The sequence below is a fragment of the Canis aureus genome, chromosome 11 (genome assembly GCF_053574225.1).
Source record: "Canis aureus isolate CA01 chromosome 11, VMU_Caureus_v.1.0, whole genome shotgun sequence".
In the NCBI taxonomy this organism is placed as follows: domain Eukaryota; kingdom Metazoa; phylum Chordata; class Mammalia; order Carnivora; family Canidae; genus Canis; species Canis aureus.
The window spans coordinates 63,463,835-63,486,762 of record NC_135621.1 but is presented as its reverse complement, the minus strand read 5'-3'; the positions used below and the strand labels follow the sequence as shown (position 1 = coordinate 63,486,762).

The window sequence follows — 22,928 nt, the reverse complement described above, 5'->3', positions numbered from 1 at the left end:
CTAGGGACACCTCGGTGGCTCAGCGGTTAAGTGTCTGCCTTCAGCTCAGGACGTGATCCTGGAGTCCTGGGATCGAGTCCCACATCGGGCTCCCTGCATGAAGCCTGCTTCTCCCTCTGCCTGTGTCTCTGCCTCTCTTTCTCTCTGTGTCTCTCATGAATAAATAAATAAAATAAAAAAAAATCTTAAAAAAAAAAGGAACTGAGGCTCAAACTGGTTAAGCGACTTACTGCTAAAGGTCATCTAGCTAGTAAGAAGTAATGTCAGGTCTTTCTGACTCCAAAATCCGTGCTCTTACTTACTAATTCATTCAACGAATATTAATTGAGCATTTCTCGTTAACATACTGCTTTCACACGGCCATTCTGTATACCTGTGAAACAAAAGCAAGATAGAACATAGTTTGCAATTTTTTCTTTTAAAGATTCTGTTTATTCATGAGAGACACACAGAGAGGGAGAGACACAGGCAGAGGGACGAGAAGCAGGCTTCTGTGCAGGAGCCCAATGTGGGACTCGATCCTGAAATTCCGGTGGCAAAGGCAGACACTCAACTGTTGAGCCACCCAGGCGTCCCCATAGTTTGCAATTAAATGCTACTTTAAGAGCTACATCAACTCAGAGAAGGGAGAATGATATGGGTTGTAGAAGTTTGGCAAGATGTCTTAGGAGGACCTTAAGCTGGGTCTCAGAGCATGGGAAAGATTTGCAGGGACAGAGAACAGAGTGGCAGAAAGAGATATGTCATGGGGGACATTGAGGTGCAGAGGTCAACCAGAATAGGTGGTTTAACTTTGCAATGTCACAGCCTTTTGGGTTCAAATATATGTACCTGAAGTGGACTTACAGTCCCTCAGGTACTGGACAGGTTAGAAGTAACCTACAGTGTGTTACTCTCATCTGCAACTGTCTATAAGTCCAGAAAAGAGACCTAGGAGGGGTGGGAATATAAAATAATTATTCTTTGATGGCAATTTCCACATGCTTCCTAAGCCTATATCCAACCCGAATTACCTTTTCTATGGGTACGTCTACACAGATGAGCCTTAATAACTCTGAAATAATAATGGGAGAAGCCATAAGAGTAATGATTTTAAAAGCCCCGTGTTCCCAAGGGACATGTTACCAGCTGCACAGACTCTGTGATCAAAACCTTTTTTGTTCCCTTTAAAAATAAGACATTTGTAAGTAGGTACTTCATTGGTTGTAGAAGTAGTTGCTTGGTTGCTGGTTTGGTTTTTGAGAACAGCAATGCCATGTGTGTAGAATCAGCTTGAGTAGTGTATTTCATTTAGCTTCTCAGAAGTTCCAACTGGGGCACCTGGGTGACTCAGTTGGTTAAGCTTCTGCCTTCAGCTCATGTCAATGATCCTGGGGTCCTGGGATCAAGCCTCACATTGGGCTCCCTGCTCAGTGGGGAGTCTGCTTTCCCTCTCTCTTTGCTCCTCCCCCACTGGTTCTCATGTGTGTGTACATGCGTGCTCTCTCTCTTTCAAATAAAAAGACCTTTTTAAAAATACTTTATTTACTTATTTATTGCATCCTATGCACCTCCTTATCCCTCTTTTTGTCTTTTTTCCTAGCCTCGTTTAAGCTGAGAAGGTGGGATAGGAAGGAAGTACAGGAAAGTTTGGGGCCTTGATGTTGGTCAGGAGAGTTCGGAGTCTGGGAGTGGAGCTCCAGAAAAACATGGCAACTCATGGTGGTGCGGTTTGGCCTCTTAGGCACCACCTGAGTCTCCCCAAGGGGAGGCTGCCACTGCCATCCTTTACTTTGCCACTGGTGGTGACTATTGGGATCATTTCTCCTAGGATTTGGGAGGGATGTCCAGGATAATCTCTTGGGGCCCATTAACTCAGTTGCTTGGGCATTCTGGTGACAGAGTTGTGTGTTACAGTGGAAAGAGCACCAGACTACAGAAGTCTTGCCCTGGACAGTTGTGCTGCATGGCCTTAAACATTTCTTAAGATTTCTCCATCTTGATTTCTTTATTTGCCAAATAGATGGTCGCACTAGATAATCTCCAAGCTCCTTCCTAAGCTTGTGACTCGAGGTCAAGTTGTAAATTTAGTCTCCTCATGGGATAGATAATGCTGCGTTGTGCCGGGGTCACAGGCAGCACCCTGACCTGCCCTCATCTTGACTGCTTTACAGAGGTGAAAGTCAGTCAGTTTGCCCAAATGCCTTGTCATTTTGGGCAAAACAACTCCCAGCTGATGCTGTTAGCAAAACTGTGTAGAAGAGTTAGGGTGACCAACCCTAATTTGTTTGAGATGGAGGAGTTTCCCTCATTTTTAAAACAGTTAAATCTTGGGCAAACTGGTCACCTTAAAAGGGACAGTACCCACCAATTTTTTTTTAAGATTTTATTAAAGCAGAGGGAGCAGGGGGAGTAGAGGGAGAGGGAACCACTGAGCAGAGAGCCCAATGCAGGGCTCGATCCCAGGACCCCAGGATCATGACCCAAGCCAAAGGTAGCAATGGACTGAGCCATGCAGGTGCTCCAGTACCCACCAATTTACCATTAAGCTGCTGTTCAACCAGGGCCAGTGAAGGTATCACTAAGAAATGTAAAAAATATTCTAAAAAAACTAATTTCTCTTGGCAATTACTGTTTTCCCTGGAAGTTTTTCCAGGTCTCTATTAAACAAATATTGAAATCTTTTTTTTTAAAGATTTATTTATTTAAAAATATTTTATTTATTTATTCATGAGAAACACAGAGAGGAGAGAGAGAGAGGCAGAGACACAGGCAGAGGGAGAAGCAGGCTCCCTGCAGGAGCCTGATGTGGGACTAGGTCCCGGATCCTGAGATCACGACCTAAGCCAAAGGCAGCTGCCCAACTGCTGAGCCACCCCGGTGTCCCAAATATTGAAATCTAAATGATGAAATGCTTTCTTCTTGTCCCAGGGCTATGTAACCAAGATACTTCCTATCCCAGAGGCCTATCCTGGGGTCTTATACCAAATGTCTCTTTCATTCATCACAGACAGTCTCCTTATCCAGCACCCACCTGTTCAGGACAGGAGGAATGACCTGGCAACATCTCATGGCACCATGACCAAGCCTTGCCCTGATTTTCCCACGTTCCCTCCCACTTTTCACTGTGGACCTGGGAACAAGAATGTCTCTTCCAAAACTGATGCTCTGATGAGGCTGCTAACCTAGAAATGTGTGTCCACAAGAGAGCAGGAGCCATGAGAGATTGGGTGTTTCATGTTCAAGATCCAAGATGTCCTGATTCTGGTGATTTATTCTCGAAGTGAGGGTCATGAGAATGTCCATAAGAGTCTAAGAGAGTCTATTTGGGCACAGCCTGTTCCCTGTTGTCAATAGCTACTCTTTTTAAGATATGATGACTTCTTTCTAGGACTTGGATTCCTTTTCCCCTTCTAAACTTTTTTTGAGTTGGGGAGCAATGCACGTGGTTCCCCCAAGTCCTTCTCCTGTCATCTAACACTACTTTTACTCTTAGCTTTGTTGACCTTTTCTATTTGCTCTGGGGGCAAAGAACCCCAAGCAGCCATTTTATAATTTCTAAAATCTATTCAAATCACACAATTTATTTACAGATATATTTTATTGTAAAAATTGAAATTTTGTCAATCCAATGGATGAGAATGGTATGTTCTTGGTTTAATTCACATTTCCCTGGATCTCTGAATGACTTTGTGGAATAGGTCCTCCTTCACTGCCCCTCATCCTCTGGATAACCTTTTTCTTTCTTTCTTTCTTTCTTTCTTTCTTTCTTTCTTTCTTTCTTTCTTTCTTTCTTTCTTTCTTTCTTTTCTTTCTTTTCTTTCTTTCTTTTCTTTCTTTTCTTTCTTTCTCTTTCTTTCTTTCTTTCTTTCTTTCTTTCTTTCTTTCTTCTTTCTTTCTTTTTCTTTCTTTCTTCTTCCCTTCCCTTCCCTTCCCTTCCCTTCCCTTCCCTTCCCTTCCTTTTCTCTTTTCTTTTCTTTTCTTTTCTTTTCTTTTCTTTTCTTTTCTTTTCTTTTCTTTTCTTTTCTTTTCTTTTCTTTTCTTTTCTTTTCTTTTCTTTTCTTTTCTTTTCTTTCTTCTTTTCTTCTTTTTTCCTCTGGATAACCTATACCAGACTGTGACAGAAGCAAGAAGTAGCTCTTTATGGTGTTAGGGTACTGAAATTGGGGTTGTTTGCTATAGTAGTTGGCTAACCCTGATCAATGCAGGGCCCTGCAAATAATGGCAAAATACCAAAATCTTTACACTCTTTTAAAATCGTGCCATCTAGGCCTTGCCCTACTTGGTGTATATATGAAGTTAAGTTCCATTTCTTAAGACCCAGCCTATGGTTTGAAAACCCAAGTAACTACAGAGAATTGAAATAACCTGTTTTCACCTGTTTCTGTCTCCCTACAGTGACCATCCTTTCCCCCCATCTTTGTGAATATTCTTTCCTTTCTCCCAATATGTAGAACTAAAGTGGAAATGTTCAAAGGTTAAAATAGGCCAATGGTTTTTTGACTATGTCAACTCATAACAAATTGGGGTGGAGAATTTTAACATTCAAAAAAAATTCTTTTTGAATTTTCCTTTGGCCTTAAATACTATCTAGGTAATTAATGCCACTGTGGTATCTTTTCTTCTCTTTTGGGTGACTAAATTTTTGTACCTCAGCTCTTTCCTTCTCTTTGTGTATGTGTATAGAAATAATTTCAATGCCCTAGCTTAAGATCTGGCAGAGAAAAATATTCTTATCCCCTTGGAGAAGGTCATCCTATTCTGGAAAAGCAGCCTCAAGAAAAGACCATATACATGTTTTGTAAAAGCATGATTATTAAGTTTCAGGTTTATTATCATGCAAATGCTTCTATTTCCCCTCTTACCCCACCCAATCCCCTCCTATAACCGTGAATAAAATGACATCTGGGATGTTGGGAATTTAACCAGCCAGTCAGGAAGGCGGAACAGTGTTTCCTCAGCCACTGGTTCCTAAGGGTTCTCAGAGGGCCTTTGCAGAGAACTTACGGACTTGTTTCTTTAAACAAGGTGCCAGCTTATCTCACATGTTAAAATTCCCTTTGCTTTCAAAGTTAAGTGTTTATCTCCCTGGGAATACGGATTGGTACAACCTTTCAGGAAAGCAATTTGGCAACATGCATCAGGAGCCTTAAAAACACTTATAAACTTGACCTGGCAGTCCCACTCCTCGGGTTTTATTCTACAAAAATCATCAGAGATATGATCTTGGATGCTTATCACAGAATAATTTATGAAAGCAGAACATCTGGTAATAGCCTAAATACTGAAAAATAAGGGTAGGGGAAATCTGCTCCATAATGGAATATTATGCTGCCTTTAAAAATAATCTTAAAAGATGGATAACATGGGAAATGCTCATGATAAAGTGTTAATGTTTTGTGGGACAAAAAGGATACAAAAAAAATTCTCACTTTATTTAAAAAATTTTTAGGCACACATATATAAAAGACAGGGATCAAATACAAACAAGAAGAGTTCTGTCCTAATGTCATCTCTGAAGCATCCTAACTAATTAGTATTGAACAAGTGACTTAAACCCTTTGATTTTTTTTTTTTTAAGATTTTTTTTATTTGAGAGAGAGATAGCAAGAGAGAGCAGGAGCAGGAGCAGGGAGAGGGTGGGAGAAGCAGGCTTCCTGCTGAGTGGGGATCCTGAAGCAGGGCTCCATCCCAGGACTTGGAGACCATGACTTGAGCTGAAAGCAGATGCTTAACCAACAGAGCCACCCAGGCATTCCATACCCTCTGAATTTTTTTTCAGGATTGTTGTGAGGATCTGAAAGAATGTTTGGAAAGTTCCCTGTACATAATGGTTGCTCAATAAATGGTTATCATATTATCATTCTGACTCTTAACCACTATTATTTATTAGCAGTAGGAATTGGTCTGTGACAAAGTTCATCAAAGAATAGTTTTGTGGGGACAGTCTTCCTGTAACTGACAATTAACTTCCCATCGTTGTCACCCACTATCTTCTGTGAGGTGGTCCTGCCCACAATCCAGACAAAACAAACCCTAAGCTCCAAAGTGAAAATTGCAACAGCGATGAGAATTCCTGGAAAATATATGGATTGGGACATTTGGAGGAAGCAGAACTTCCTTTGGCTGTTCAGACAAAAAAGCAAGTTAAGCATTTAGGAAAGTGAATGATTTATTGGGTCAAAAACAAGTGATAATATACATCTGTATGGTGCTGTGCTATTTTAAGCCCTATTATCTATCTCATAGGAGGTCACGGTTTCAGTGAAGTAGCTTACATGCTTTGACATCCTATTTGAGTTATCTATTGCTATATAACAGATTACCCCAAAACTTAACATTGACATCAACACACAATTTATTGTCTCCCAGTTTCTATGGGTCAGGAATCTAGCTGCAGCTTAGTTGGGTTAAGGGTCTGTCATGAGGCTGCAGTCTTCTTCAAGGTGCAGGCTAGACCTGCAATCTTCTTGAGGTTCAACTGAGCAAGCTCTCTCAGTGGTTGTTGGCAGGATTCAGTTCCTTCTGGGTTGTTGGACTGAGGACCTCAGTTCCTCACCGGCTGTTGCCTGGAGGCCATCTTAGGTTCCTTGCTTTGTGGGCCTCTATAGGGCAGCTCACGGTCGCCAGCTTCATCACAGTGAGCAAGTTGAGAGAGAAGAGTCACAATCTTTTGTAACCCAGTCTTGAAATTGACAACCCATCACTTTTGCCATATTCTTTTTGTTAGAAGCAAGCCACTAGATCTAGCCAACGTCAAGGGGAGGAGATTACACAAGGGTGTGGATACCAGAAGGCAGCCTACCACATCCCCTTTTTACAGCAGAGGAAACCAAGTCTCAGCAAGGATGTATGACTTTCCCTCAATTATCTATGAAGGAAGACTCAAACCAGGGTTGTTTAGGTTCCAAAGTCTATACTCTGTCCACTTTATCATATAAATATCTACTCATTCTCTTCCAGTGTAATCTTGTGCATAAAGGCATGTATGGTGTAATTTACTGAGTGCTTAAGGATTTTTATGTAATAAAAACATCCTAGGAAACTACAGCATTTTATGATATTCTGTGATGGGGGCACATTTTGGAGACAAATAGAAAAATGTAATGATAATTAGAAAAATATACAGAGGCTCCATTACCTACAAATGCCATCCAGAGTTTTCACAGATAAGGGCCTGGAAAATAGTTCTTTAGGCCATCCAGGGTAGCAGCTATGATTAATTCCAAGCTGTTAACGCATTTTATTATGCAAATACTCCAGCAGCTCAGCCATGGAGAAAGTCTGGGAACCGCCCCCACCTCATTCACTCTGGACACTCAATTTGCATGGAAATGTGGCACTCTCACTAGGAGAGGAGATAGTTTGGTTCTCCTTGGGGGGAGGGGGGAGGGGTTAGAAGGCAGGTGGGGGAGGTGGCTGGAGAGAGATCAAGCTACCCATTAGTGACATTGATCATTTTAACACCATTTGTGGTTAGAAAAACAATGATATTACCTTAATTTAGTAATTAAATTGCTCCAAGCAGGATAGATAAGCAAAGCCTAGAGTCAATTGCAGTTGCAGTGAATTTGGGGCCTTCTAGGAATGGGAGTTGAGTCTTGCATTACCAGGAAGAAGGCTATTCCACATGAGCAGTGTTTAGTCTTAGCAGAAATAGGGGGATCTCCTTTCTAGGGAAGAGAAATGCAAGCAAAAGGAGCATGTCTCTGGAAATGAGATTGAATTTTATCTGGGAGTTTTTACTCTGGGCAGTGTTTGATATCCAGGAGGTGATCACTGATGACTTTTATGGTTCTTTCCCTCTTAGTTGTACTTGGGTGGACTCAGAACTCTATAGCCATAGCCAATTTACAGGGGAATTTAGCCCTGCATTGTTGGAGATAGCTGTTGAGGCAAAGGAGGGGCATGACTGGAAGCCTCTCAAGAGATGGGCTAGGACACTGGCCTAACTTTGGAGTAGGGGTGCTGCAAGTTGAGGGCTTGAGCAGCACAATTACCTGGGAGTGGGAGGGGCTTCCAAGACCAGAGGAAAGATGACTTAAATAATTCTGTGCAGGTTTTATTTCCAGATGGAGAGAGGGAGATGGGGAAATTGGCAGAGAGTTGGGATGTCTACTCACCCATACATACAGATCTACAGACACGAGGAATAAAAGGACCAAATCAAGTTTTCCTACAAGCAGAGAGGAGTTCCATTCTAGGGAAAAAAAGAGTATGCATACAGGACATGTTCCTAAACCTCCTTTGTAATTTCTGCTTCTGGCAGTGAGGCATCATGCTTTTGGTGTGTGTTTTCTTCATCCTGATACCTTCTACTATATTCCAGCTTATAGATAGATATTGGAGGGCACTTCCACTCTATATTCACTGTATCTTCACAATGTTTTAAGCCAATAGTGTAAGTATTATTCTTATTTGTCAGAGGAGAAAAAACTATGGTTTGGAGAAGTTGACTGATTTGTCCAGTGAGCTGGGGGCAGGTGGTTCAGAGACCAGGTCTCCTAACTTCTGGCTAAGAGCCCTTCCCATTTCACCAAAGTACCTGGAAAAGCCTAACCTGGCTTGAAGCAAAGAGCAGAGAATGGGAGTTTGATTGTAGTGGGCACTTTGAAGAGAAGCCACTAAGGTTTCTCAAGAATGACTTCTCCTGGTGGGTGGATAAAAAGGGAGATTAGCACGTAGGGAGACCATAGACCACCCTCTGACTTTTTGGAACAACCATCCGATTAACTTCTTAGAGTTCCAGCTTTGGAAGCAAATGGCTGTGTTAGTTGACAGGTAGGAGAGGATATGCATTGCCAAAAAAAAAAAAAGAGGCTCGGATATGATGGAAAAGGTCTCTGACCTTAGAGGCAAAGACCTGTATTGTTTTTTAGTCCTAATTGTGCTACTAATTCATAATTTAACTGTGTGACCTTAATCTCTCTAGTTCTTTTTTTTTTTTTTTTTTTTTTTTTTAACAAATGAGGGAAAGGAAAGAGAGACAGAGAAATCAAGAAACAGCCTCTTTTTTTTTTTTTAATTTTATTTATTTATGATAGTCACAGAGAGAGAGAGAGAGGCAGAGACACAGGCAGAGGGAGAAGCAGGCTCCATGTACCGGGAGCCTGACGTGGGATTCGATCCTGGGTCTCCAGGATCGCGCCCTGGGCCAAAGGCAGGCACCAAACCGCTGCGCCACCCAGGGATCCCAATCTCTCTAGTTCTTGTTTTGTTCACTTGTAAAACATGGACTAGATGATCTCTAAGCCCTTTCCAACTCTTGCTAGGTGGAAGCTGGAGTCAGAAATGTAAAGTTCCATTCCATTTCTCAGTGATTACCTGATCCCAGCCTCTAAGAACCCCAGCCTCTCCCTCTAGAATTTCCAAGTTCTGGACATCTTAGAACTTGCCCTGATTGTGAAACATAGGCTATGAGAGAAACTGGCTTCTTCCCAGTAACCACTTTCCTCCCAGTCCCAGGATATATGACACCACCCAAGAGTTCCCATTCGTTGTCTTCATGTCTGCATTTGATTCCTCACCATTCCTAACCCGTGTTCCTTCAGCAGTGCCTTCTCCCATTTTGCTCTCAGCCTTCCCTGACCCAGGCATAGCCATATTTCCACTGAAGGTGGGTATTTGACCATCACTCAGGAACCATGGGGAAATGTAAGATAGGTTCCTTGTCCTCCAGGAGCTTAAAACATAATTGGGAGAGAAATTGATCAATAGATTTAAAGCATTTTCAATCAAAATCTCAGCAGGATTTTTTGTTGAAATTGACAAACTGACTCTAAAATCTATATAGAAATGCAATTACCTAGAATAGTCAAAACAGTTTTGAAGGAGAAAATCAAAGTTGGCAGACTTATACTACCTGATTTCAAGACTTAGTGTAGAGTTAGAATAATCAGGACATTATGGTGTTCGTGTATAGATAGACATGCGGATCAATAGAACAGAATAGAGTCCAGGACTAGATGCCCACACCACATATGATTAGCTGATTTTTTACAAAGATGCAAAGGCAGTTCAATGAGGAAAAGATAACTTTTTCATCAAATGAATTGGAGTAATTAGAAACCATATATATAAAAAAAAATTCAATTTTCACTTCACACCATACACAAAAATAACTTGAATTGATCTAAATGTAGGAGCTAAAACTCTAAAACAGAGGGAAAGAATTTATATGATCTTGGGTTAGACAAAAACTTTTTTAAACAGTACGTAAACACACACAACCAAACTATAATATTGATAAATTGAGCATTATCAAAATTGAAAATTGCTCTTCAAAAGACACTTGACAAAAAGACAAGATAAAACTGAGAGAAAATATTTGTAAAAAATATATCTGATTAAGAACTTGTATCTTAAAGAACTCTTACAACTTAATAATGAAGGAAACCAACAACCCCATAAAAAATGGGCAAAAGATCTGTACAACAGACATTTCACCAAAGGATATAAACATAATGGCAAATAAACACCCAGAAATATACTTAACTTCAATAGTCATTAGAGATATTAGAACCATAGGAGATACCATTATATATATGAAATGGTTAAAATTAAAAAGACAAAAATTAAAATTAACAACCAGTGGTGGAGCAACTGGAACTCTCTTTTGTGGGAATGCAAGATAGTGCACTCACTCCGTAGAACAGCTGGGCAACTTTCCTTTACAGGTAAAGACACACTGACCATGTGACCCAGCAATTTCTCTGCTGATGAGAGAAATGAGAAAATATGAGTATGATGCAAAGTTGTACGTAAATGTTCATGGCAGAATTATTTGTAGTGGTGAAGAACTGGAAACCTTCAACCAATGAATGGGCAAACACATTGTGTCTAGCCATGCAGTGGAATTCTACTTCGTAATAAAAATATGGAAGTACCAGTGCCTGTGACAATATGGGTGAATCTCAAAGGTACTATGCTGAGCAAAAGAAGCCAGACACAAGAGTCCAGGCTGAATGATTCCATGTAGGGGAAATTCTAGAAAAGACCAAAACAATTGTGATAGAAAACAGATCACAGGATGCCAAGAGTCAGGGGGCCTGGGGTTGACTGCCAAAGGATGAGAGAGAGAATGTAGATGATGTACACGATTGTGGTGGTGGTTACATGATTATACATTTGTCAGAACTTTCTGAATTGCACACCGAAAATTGGTGAGCTTTATTTATGTGAATCATACCTTAGTAAGATTGATTATGGAAGATAGGATGGACAGAGAGAAAACATGTTGGCATGAAACAAGTGATGTTGGGTAGAATAAGAGAGAATGCCCAACTATGAGGGGCAGAAGGAGCAGTATGGAAATACAAAGATGAGACCTAGCTTCCAAATGTATGTGAGATGATCCCGGGAAGGTGGAGAGAAGGGAGCCTTGTGTGTCTTGAGCCTTAGGGCTTAGTCAGGTTGGCACAGGAGGAGGGGAGGGCTGGGGAATGCCAACTTGTGCAGGGCAGCAGGAGAAGCGGTTCCGGCTGTGGTGGTTTTTGGTCAGCACCTTTACAGTAAGCTGTGGGGAAGTGTGGGGTTTCTCGAGTGTGGCAGCACTTTTGGCCTTGAGCCCCACACATGGGTCACTTTCATCAGAACAGGAAAACGAAACAGGCTCCCCTGAATGATTTATAGGAGGGCTTGTATTTTGGGGATGTGATACTGCAATTTGTGTTATAGGATCAGGACATCTGTTTCCAGAGAGGTGTGTTCTCTTACCATGAGTCTTTCCCATCAGGGATCTTTTGCCCCTTCAAATGGTTAATGTTTTATCTTGGTTGCTTGTTAGCATAATGGGGCCTTCTGGTGACAAGTGGCCTCACCAGTCCGTGAGCGTGAGTGGTCCGGGGCCAATTGGGAGGTGAGCAGGAACCACTTTGGTCCCACCCTGCCCCTCAGATGGCGTCCAGCAGTGCAGTAAGCTGTAGGATTAGGGAGTGTGCCATCTGTCAGATGGCATAGGCAGGCTCCCACTTAACAATTAAGTTTTAGCCATTTATTTGATTAAATTTCAGTTATGCTAACTGTCCCCTTGTGGATTAATGTCCCTTGCTGGGGAACTCTACTGCCAGCCGATCTTGGCCTACAACCCTTTCTCACCAGGAGGCACATTTCCTTGGGGAAGTCTGAAGTAAGAAGGGATAGAATCAGAGTATCCTGGCTAGAGGGACTTTGGCAAGCTTCCTGCTCAACCCTGCACTTCACAGATGACACAATTGAGGCTAGCTGGTCACAGGGAGCCAGTAGGTGAAGGGACTTGCTCAATGTCACACAGCCTGTTAAGTGTTGAGCAGGACCTCCTGCCTCAAAGTTCTTTGTAAATTATGCGTACTTATTCCTCTTGGTTTAAGAAAGGTGTGAGCACAGCCTGGCATGCCTGTAGATGGAAACACCGTCTGTACCTACAGTGGGCCAGTACTCCATCTCTTAGTCCTTCTGAGGTGGGTCATGTAGGACCTTTGCTAATGCTCACCTTTCCCTGCCAGGCTAGTTTAGGAAAAAGCCTTCATTAAAAATTCAGTTTGAGAGGCAGGCTCAGTACAAGCCACACTTTTTTTTTTTTTTTTTTTAAATCTCCCCCCTTCTGCTTTTAAAGGAATTACAAATCTTCAATTCTTAGTGAGGAAGATCTTTGGTTTAAATCTCAGGGACTTTGTTTTGTCAAAAGGGTGTTTGAAATTCTGAAAGCCCACCCTGCCTGGTTTTTAATACTCCCCACTAATCCCTTTTCACCCCAAGGCCTTGTCCACATGGTGTTCGTGGTCTCCTAGCTTGTCTGGGTGAATCCTCCTAGCTCCCACCATGAGAACCTCCTGCAACCCAGGATCCCCATGAGCATATTATGCAAGAATGTGTGTGTACAAGCACCTCCCCCCACACTGTATGTGGGATCGACTATTCATTGTATAAGTCAAATTAAAATGTATTAACTTTCCTTCCAGATGCCCCCTGATAGCAAGTTTAATTACTCTGGACATAATTAAATGAGTTTAGGAGATTAGAAATATAAGCGGGTAGTGAAGAACATAAATTTGTGGGGAAAAAAGGAAAATTTAATTCCGAGTCTTTTGTCACTTGGTGGGTCGAATGCTGGGGACAAATGAGATGGAGCAGATGCTTGGGTAGAGGTGGAATGGGGAAGGTTTTAGGAGGGCTGAAGCAGTTTGGATGCATTAGGATATATCAGTCATTTGCCCCACAAATGTAGAAATGTAGGAGGCCCTGTGGCTGGGCAGCTTTTCCTTGATCCAGGGTGGTTGTTTCCTGTGGAGATCTAGTAAACTTGGGGCAGATTGACCAGCTAAGGAGCTGGGCAATCAAGCAGCTCTGCTGAATCCCATGCTGTCTCCTGCTTCATTTAGAACATGGCCTCATCTTGCCATAGGCTTTCCCTCCTGTGGTAGGCTTTTCCAGGGACTCGAGGTCAAGTTTACAAACATCTGAATGTTTTCAACAACAGAAGTGGCTCCCCAGAGTGTTTGCTGCTTTGTGTTTTCTGTGGCCCTCAGCTCATTGCACACCTCCAGGTACTTCAATCCCAATCTTGCCTGATTTATGGAGCAAGGGGTGGAGGGCAGGTTCCAGATGTAGCCAATAGGCTCCTAATCCAGCTGATTAATTAGATGCTGGGTTACTTCCTTAAAAACCTAGGCATACACACACACACACACACATTACTATGCACACACATGCATGTGCACCAACTCTGACAAACACTAGTACACTCACACATACACATGTACACTCACTTGCATGAACATGCACTCACATGTTCCCACTTATTCATAAACTCACACCAACACACACATATAGTTGAATATATTCTCATAAATACATTCACATAACACGCACATCTACATACATGCATACAGCACTTGCACACACATAAGTCACTTGTTCACTCTTGTATGTACTTACTCACTTGTGCACACATATATATATGCATGCACATGTCTATATACTCCCTCATACACACACACACACACACACACACACACACAACTAGACACTCAGAACTCAAAGGTAAGTGTTTGGAGGAGAGGATATCCTCTTGGTGATTAATCTTCCTATAGGTCCTTCTCTTCAGAATCTAGTTTTTCAGCTGGAAGGGATGTCTTGCCTCTGAGTGGAAAAAGCAGTTGTGGTTTGTTAAAATTTTCAGCTGCACAGGGCGGAAGGATATTCTTCCTTGTGGTTTAGAATTACACTCTAGAAAGTTGCAAACAGATTTCCACACCCTTTCTGAAGGTACCTTCCCCTAGCTGGGGCTATTTTCAAGAGGCTGGACAAAGATCTTTAAATAAGGTCCTGATATATGTGTATATATATGTGTGTATGTATATATGTATATACACATATATATACATACACACATATATGTGTATATATACACACATATATACATACATACACATACACACACACATATATACATATATATATTTATAAAAGCCAAAAGAAAGCACCAAGACACTGAATGAATAGTGAAAGTGAAGGCAAAACAAGCCTGAGGAGGAGATAAAATGAAATTCTCTTCCATTTGAGCCTTGGGGTGGGGGGTTGGGGACTGTGAACTGCTAGAATGGTGTTTAGAAATAAAGAGTCTGTGTTATGTCTAGTGGTCCTAGTATTTTGTGTTACTCTGACCCCAGCATTGTATCATTTCAATGCAGTCGGGTGTGCAAATGTTCAGTTCTGGTGGGTGAAAGGTATTTTGTATTCAAGCCAAATCTACATTTCAGATTTGAAATGAGGGGAAGCTGGGGGAAAAAGGGGTGGGACTGAAAGAGGGCAAAGGTCAGTGTTCACAGGTCTGAGACCGTGTTTAATATCATATGACACCTTTGTCAAACAGTGTGTCACTCGCCCTCCCCTCCGTACACCAGGCTGTCTGGGTTTCTGTACCTAAGGGACCTTTCTCTGTGTTGCCTTCCTGCCCAAACTCTGAGACTTGCTTTCCATAAATCAGAAGAAATGAATGAAATTTGATCTATCACCTTTTTTTTTTTCATGTGGTGGCATGAAAAGCCCTGGAGGGTCATGTGCTCCCTTCCCTCCCTGGTTAGGCCTGTCTGCAACCCCTTCCTGGGCTCCTGTGGGCTGTCTGGGGCCTTGGGGATTGACAGGAGGCTGGGGGGAGGGAGTGGTATTATATTTCTTACTCACAACCTTGAAGGTGAGCCTGGGTCTGCAGCCCAGGGTCAGGTCATGCCTTGAAACTTCAGAGGTGATGAATGAAAACCGGGCAGTCAGACATGTTCGAAGTAGCTTGAGAGTGGCAATGAAGACTCTTGAGTTCTGGGGCCATCTGCTGCTATTCCGTGTGGGGGATAAACAGGGTACTGTGGGCTAGTCATGGCCTACCTTGCACCTTATGGACCAGAGTTCACAGTGGCTTTGATCTTCACCTACATCCTGTGGACATCTATCCCTATCACTACAGTCCCCACATAAGCATTGCTGTTCTGCATGAGCATCCTTACTGGGATGGTGCAGTGACACACCTCTCTGTGTCTGGTGTCTCTGGGTCTCCCCAAAAACACTTTATAAAGGAGGGTAAGACTGGTGGATATTGTAGTCACTTACCTCCTTCACCTTTTGGACACCCCGAGTTTTGAAGACCAGGGAGAGGGAGAGTGAGCTACCAGAATTAGCAGTTTCCCTGTGAAACTTTATCTGAGCTTTATGAAAGAGGGGCAGCTCTATTAATGAGCATAAGTCAGCAAGGGCAGGAGGACCTTGGAAGCCCATAGACCTGGGTTCAAATCCAGAGTGTCATTCAAGTGGTAACTTCTCTGAGATTCTTCACTTCTCATCTGGAAAATGGGGATAATAATAACTCGACTGTGAGGTTATTATGAGTATTGTATGAGTTATTGCATGCAAAGTGCCTGACGTGAATTTGGCTCTCAATATATGTTAGTCATTATTTATTTCTTAAGCTTTATATTTAGCCCTTATTTCAAAGAGTTAGTGGTTTATACATAAATCCGTGGGGCAAAGGCGGAGTTTTAAAATGGGTATTGGAAGAGGGAAAACAAACATGCTCAGGATGAGGCTTGAATTCTTCGATCAACTAACACTCCTGACCAAATCATGATTTGCCTTACTTTTAGGAGCTGAGAGGAATTCTCTTCTGCTTGGTGCATTGTGGGAAGAATCCCTGCAGAAACCAAGCAGTACTCTCAAGCATATGAAGGCTCAGTGCCTGTTTGTACCAGCTGCCATTTTGACAGTTGTTCTTAAATGCATCAAGGTCAGTTTTGCCTGGTTAATGATCTGCTTGCATGAAAAAACGGGATGCCAGGAACAATTTGGGGAAACTAACCACCATGCAAAAAAGCCACAGCCTTGTCCTCCCCCACCCCACCCCGTATCTCCCAAGCACTGTTTCTAGGCTGCAGAGGTTGTTTTTAAAGATGTGGATATAATCTTCACAATATGGCTGAGACATCACAAGTCACACAGCAAGCCACTAATTCCTATGTACATGAGCTTTCTTAATTTGTTAGTTGTTCTTCGAAAACTTTGGTCCCTGTCAGTGTGGGAGATACTGTCTCGCTGTCAATTTTGAAAGTCCTAAAATCAGGGAAAAAGCAAGAAAAATTGTGATATGGTAAAGGGAGCAAGAACTGGATTTCATTTCTAACTCTGTCACGAATTAGCCACAATTAGCCATCAGATCTTGAGCAGGTAAATCTCTTCATTCCTGCCATCTCAGGATTTAGATCTGCAAAACAGACTGATGGCATCTGCTCTAGCTCATGGCTGTGTTTCAGCATGCCCTGACATAAAGGCCAGGAAGGGAATACATTGCTTGTCACATTGTTTGCCACCCTTACCTATGATTCTTTCCTGAGGAAGGTAAACCAAGCTTCAGTTCACATGACCAGTTAGTCTGGGGTTGGGACTCAGCACATTTTCCCCAAGTATTAGCAAAAACCACCAAAACCCTAACAAAGATGGACTTACTCAACCTAGTGGCAGTCTGGAGGGCTTAAGAAACTGGTGAATGTGCCCAAGATTCTGTTCTCCTTAATTCCAGTATGGAGGCTGGAGTCTTCTAGACTCTAGTCTGGACTGTGGTGGATCTTTAGAGGTAGCCCTGTGATGCTCAAAAGAAGCCACAAAATGAAGGACTTGTTGATAGAGAATGGGGTCAGCAAACTATAGCCCAGGGGCCAAATCCAGAGCATTGCCTGCTTTTATAAATACCGTTTTTATTAGAACACAGACATGCTTGTTCTTTTATGGATCTATGTCTATCTAAGTCTCTGGCTGCTTTCAGTGGCAGAGTTGAGTAGTTGTGACAGAGACTGGCCCTCAAAGCCAGCAATATTTACCACCTGGCCCTTCACAGGAAAAATGTGCTGACACCTGGTATAGAATATAGATCAAAGTAGGGTTGTCACTTAAATCCCTTATGAGCGTGTGGTTTTCCCAGTTATTCAGCTGATTTTACTAATGAATTCCTATTTATATCTCAAGAGGGGTTAATACTGATTCTGGGTTCAATGGTAAAACAAGTAAAGGACCATTTTCTTTTTTCCTCCCCTTCTGTTTTTGGAGTTTCCACTGACCATTTATGCACTAGCCATTTTACTTATGCCATTACCTTTATTTTTTAGTCTAACCCAGTGAGTTGAATATTTTGCATATGAAGAAGCTCATCTTTGGATACATTAAGTAACTTAGCCAAGATCACACAGCTAGTATGGGGTTAAGCCAGGATTTCAATCCGGGTCTGTCTAATTCCAAATATCAGATTCTTCCCGTCAGAGGTTGCTGCCTCCATGCCTTCTGGCCCTCCCACTGAAATTTCCCCAGAGGCCAGTCCTAGACGCCATCTACGCCTTGTGGGCATGAACTAAAGCCAATGAGTTACTTCTTGAGGCATTCTGTAGCTTCAGCTCCCGTTGTGGAATAAAGGCTTTCTAATTTATGGAAGGGATTTTAGGCATCAAATTGAAAGATGAAAAGGGTGTTTTGGGAAGATGGGATTAGGAGAGTGTAGCAACCTTCCTTGAATAATAAAATCACCTTGAGGAGTGACTGCCTCATCACTTGTGTAAAGAGCAACTTAGAACTGTTGCTAATTTATATGAATTGTCCATGCAGCTCCCCCAGCCTCCACAGTTTCACTGCATTAACAATACTTTATATACCTACATTTCTCTCAGGTGAGGGGTAGAGATCTGAAAAAAATGGACTGGGAGGTCCCAGGATCCAGTAGCTCCAGCCACATCCCATAAACATCTTTCAATCTACCCCACAGCCTCTCTATAGCAGATCAAGTGTCCTGACTGGCTTTGCCATCTAGGTCTTGGCAATGGCTCTGTTTTTTTTTTTAAGATTTTATTTATTTATTTATTTATTTATTTATTTATTTATTTATTTAAATTTTTTTTTTAAAATTTTTATTTATTTAAGATAGTCACAGAGAGAGAGAGAGAGAGAGAGAGAGGCAGAGACACAGGCAGAGGGAGAAGCAGGCTCCATGCACTGGGAGCCCGATGTGGGATTCGATCCTGGGTCTCCAGGATCGCGCCCTGGGCCAAAGGCAGGCGCCAAACCGCTGCGCCACCCAGGGATCCCTTATTTAAATTTTTATTTTATTTATGATAGGCACACAGTGAGAGAGAGAGAGAGGCAGAGACACAGGCAGAGGGAGAAGCAGGCTCCATGCACTGGGAGCCCGATGTGGGATTCGATCCCGGGTCTCCAGGATCGCGCCCTGGGCCAAAGGCAGGCGCTAAACCGCTGTGCCACCCAGGGATCCCAGATTTTATTTATTTTTTCATGAGAGACACAGAGAGAAGAGAGGCAGAGACCAAGGCAGGGGGAGAAGCAGGCTCCCTGTGGGGAGACTGATTTGGGACTCCATCCCAGGACCCGGGATCACATCCAGAGCCAAAGGCAGACGCTCAACCACTGAGCCATCCAGGTGCCCCAGTGGGTTTGTTTTTGAGGGCAATGGAAGAATCCTGGATTCTGGAACCAGCCTGGACACAGGGAACTGTCTGCACTGGCTGAACTGAGCTTCTGGATTGAAGCCAGCCCAGGAGAAGAGGCATCTGATCTGTGATAAGGATGAGGGGCCAGAGGCGGCTGCAGCTGCCCTTGGTCTGGCCCTTTTGCTTAATATATGGTCAGTCTTCTGATGAAAGGGCTGGGGGTTAAAGGTCAGCTCTGAGTTGACTGTTAATATACCTGCCCTCCTTTTGCTCCCTGGGGGAGGGAGTTTTTCTGTGAGGTTAATTCAGGGTAAATGCATTTTAGGGAGAAGCAGGAATGGTAAAAACACTTCTTAAAAATTAAAAACAAAAACAAAAGCAAAACAAAAACCAGGGAGAAGGCCAGTGATTAATCTGTTTTACTCTGAGTTGCAGATCTTTGTAGTACACATGTCTAATTCTGTACAGGCTCAAAGCTCCCAAGCTTATGAAGGGATGATAAATAATAAATAGTAATTAAATTAAAGATGTGCACACTGGCCCCTCTGAATTCCAGGAAGTTTGAAAATGGACTCTCTCTTCATCATGATTAAGACCCTCCCTGAGGATGTTCTGGTGGTACTGAGTGGAAGAAGATGTCACAGGAGCTTCCCTACAGACTTCTCAAGCTGTCACAGTTTAGCATCTCCTTTGGGGCAAAGAGAGGTGGAGAAGGAGAGGGCCCTGGGCTGGAGCTGAGGTGGCTGCGGCTACCTTGGCAGTAAGAAGGAGAGGCTGTAGAGTGTACAGACAGACATTTGTAGGAAGAGGTTAGAGGGGATCCCTGGGTGGCTCAGCAGTTTAGCGCCTGCCTTTGGCCCAGGGTGCGATCCTGGAGTCCCGGGATCGAGTCTCATATCGGGCTCCCGGCATGGAGCCTGCTTCTCCCTCCTCCTGTGTCTCTGCCTGTCTCTCTATGTCTCATAAATAAATAAATAAATCTTAAAAAAAAAAAAAAAAAAAAAAGGAAGAGGTTATCGCTGCTGGATCCTGGGTCCTCTATCTCTTACCTGAGAGATCTCTGTCCGTTATCTGAGAAGAAATGTAGTATATAAAGGATTGCTAATGCAGTGAAACTGAATGATTCATTTGGGGCTGGGGTGGTAATGTGGAAAGTCTGCACAAAAGCTAAGCTGACTCCTCTGGAGCAATAGCTCCACCATAGAGGGACTACAGGAGGGACTGAAGAGGCCACTCCTCCAGCCTCAGGTGGACACCTTGAGCCACCACTTATGCACCCAGTGTAATGTAATGTCGGGGAGACAGGTCAGGGCTCTAGGTAGTCAACAAAGGGCACTGCAGTCCATACCTCAGGTTAAATCTCAGGTTTTGAACAAATCTGAAGCACAGATAATAACTCCTAGAGGGAGGAGGCCCTTCAGCCAGAGACATGAGGGTGAGTCTTCATGGAAGAAAAGGATCAGAAGCATTGATAGCATCTGGATGGGTGCGGGTGAGGAGGGACAGAGTCATGGGAAAGTCTGACTCCTGCAGTCACTCGTGGGGCTGAGGGAATTGGTGTGTGTGTGGGCTGAGGTGGGAAGGGCTGAGCCTCTGACCTCTGGGTTAAGGAAATGCCATTTTCTTTCTTTCCTTAAAGAAGAAACACACACACACACACACACTCACACACACACACACACACATACCAAAAAAAATTCCAACAGTTCATGGTCCTGTTTATTCTCAGACAGGGAGTGGATGGCCATTCAGAGGTGTCCAACTGTGCCGTCCAGCCAGACTGACATCTGTGGGAGTTCAGGGTTTTAAATGTTTAGTCTGCACGAGACCCCCAGGTCCCAGCGGGCTCAACTCCTGATAGGCTTGACTTAGTCATCCACCTCCACCCCCTCCTATGAAACGGAATCATGGGACTTTGGACAAGGGAAGCTTGGTTCCCTCTAACGTCCAAGGGGAGGCCCAGCCACAGGGTTGTCATTAAAATTGTCAGGAACCTAAGCCTGGGGACTTTGTTGAGGCTGTAGGAGGGCCTGTGTCCTCCTCTCCTCTTCTCCCTCATAGCTAGCCACCATTTTCTCCTCTGTGATGCATGGTCAGGGCTGGGCTGCTCTATCGCCTTGGCCCTACATACTTACTGTTATCACTGTGCTTACACACAGCCCTGCAATTAGTTGTCAGCATGTCTGCATCCCCCCACCCCCCACCCCATGGTTCTGTTCTTTATTTCTATTTAAATCTCCAGCTTTGAGCACGGTGCTTGGCACAGAGATTTTGTTTGGTAAAAACTTGGAATTGGCCTGAGCCAATTCACTCAGCTGAACATGCTTGTCAAAATCCTGAAGATTTCACTGGGCACAATGGCATGTGGGACACACACAGGGAGAGAGCTTTGCAGGCCTCTGAGCTTGCCAGCGATAGAGTTCCTGGGCCACAGTCATGGAGAAGCCAGTGAGTGAGGGTTGCTCTCTGACCCTTGTGTTGCGGTTAGTTTGGCAACGGAAGACAGACACCTGTGGTCCATGGGACGAGGAGGGGATGGCTCCTGTACTGCCACTGCTTCTTTAACTGGAAGTTCTGCAGGGCCTGGTATAGAGACACCATAGGAGTGACAGCAGGTTAGATCTAATAATCACCTACTTTGTTCTTGCCTACTCTGGCATAGAGCAGGCAAACCTCAGTTAAATAAGTCTGGTCTAAAAAATATGTTATTGCTGAAAATATGCTTTTTAACCAGTTTATGGAACACTTTGCCCCTCATAGCTCCAAGGACTAAAGTGTATGAAGATGCACAAAGTAGAACAAACGAAGTTCAGAATGTATATTGATAAACATAATTTATACAAATCACGAAGCAGAATATAAGTTGAAGGAAGGAAGGAAGATAGGAAGGGAGGGAGGGAGGGAGAGAAAGAAACCAAAGTTTGAACTATGTATTGAAATAATGTCTAATGTGTTTAGCTAAATGCCTAATTTGGAGATAACCTCCAGGAAGAGTGCTTTTCCTTCTGAAGTTTCTCTTTGGCAGCTCCTGCAATTTAGCCAGTAGTTCTCTGGCTATGGAAGCTCTAGGTTTGGCGATTCCACATCTTTACGTGCCAATAGCATCTCAGGAGGTAAGCTTAGTTTCACTGTTCTTCAGTCTGCTCTGGTGTTGGTCCATGTGTCTCTCCTTCCATCTAACATTTATGATGAGCCTACTGCGTGCATTGTTAGCCTTGTGGCAACATGAAGAGATTCTGAAAATATGGAATGTCCCTACCCTAACGAACTTGCTATCTAATTCAGGATTTCTTAACCTTTGCACTATCGACATTTTGGGCCAGATAATTCTTTGTTGTTGGGCGCTTTCCTGTGCATTGTAGGATGTTTAACAACCATCCCTGGCCTCTGCCCACTAGATGCCAATAGCACCCCCTCCCCACTCTGCCTCACCCTCAGTCATGACAATCAAAAATATCTCCAGACATCTCCTGATGACCCCTGGGGGGCAAAATCACTTTCAGTTGAGAACTGCTGGTCTAATCAGAGACAGACGCTCCTGACATTGAGCAATATGTTAAGTGCTTTAATGGATGTATGTTCAAAGGATCATGGAATGAGAAAAGAGGGAACAGGGGATGTTTGTGCTGCACCTTGAATGGTGTGAGAAGTTTTGCCAGCACAGCAGTGAGGAAAGCGCATTGTATGTAGAGAAAACAGTGTGCAGGGTGGAAAGGTATTACAGAGCATGGTGGGCTTGGGCAGCAGAAGGAGCTAGATGTGGCTGGTATGTGGGCTGAATGATGGGGTGGGAGGAGGCTAGGGAGGAGACTGGTGAAGTAAGCTAAGACCAGGTAGAACAGGGCCCTGCAGACAGTGATACACTTGGACTTCACCTTTTCCTGACAGTGGAACCAAGAAAAATCTTCATACCTAGTCAAGCCTACGATGGGGTGGGAGACAGTTGAGACACCGCTCATGCACAAAGCAACCAATCAAATCAACAAATCAAGGGGAGGT

General features: G+C 43.3%; 1 long non-coding RNA gene across 1 annotated transcript in view; it reads left to right on the top strand.

Moving 5' to 3' along the window:
• The window catches only part of LOC144324205 (uncharacterized), a 143,252-nt gene that overhangs the window by 8,108 nt on the left and 112,216 nt on the right, over positions 1–22,928 (top strand). The window contains exons 2-4 of the long non-coding RNA XR_013389728.1: positions 16,092–16,231; positions 21,955–22,042; positions 22,818–22,926. This is a non-coding gene — a long non-coding RNA (uncharacterized LOC144324205). The remainder of the gene's footprint in view (positions 1–16,091; positions 16,232–21,954; positions 22,043–22,817; positions 22,927–22,928) is intronic.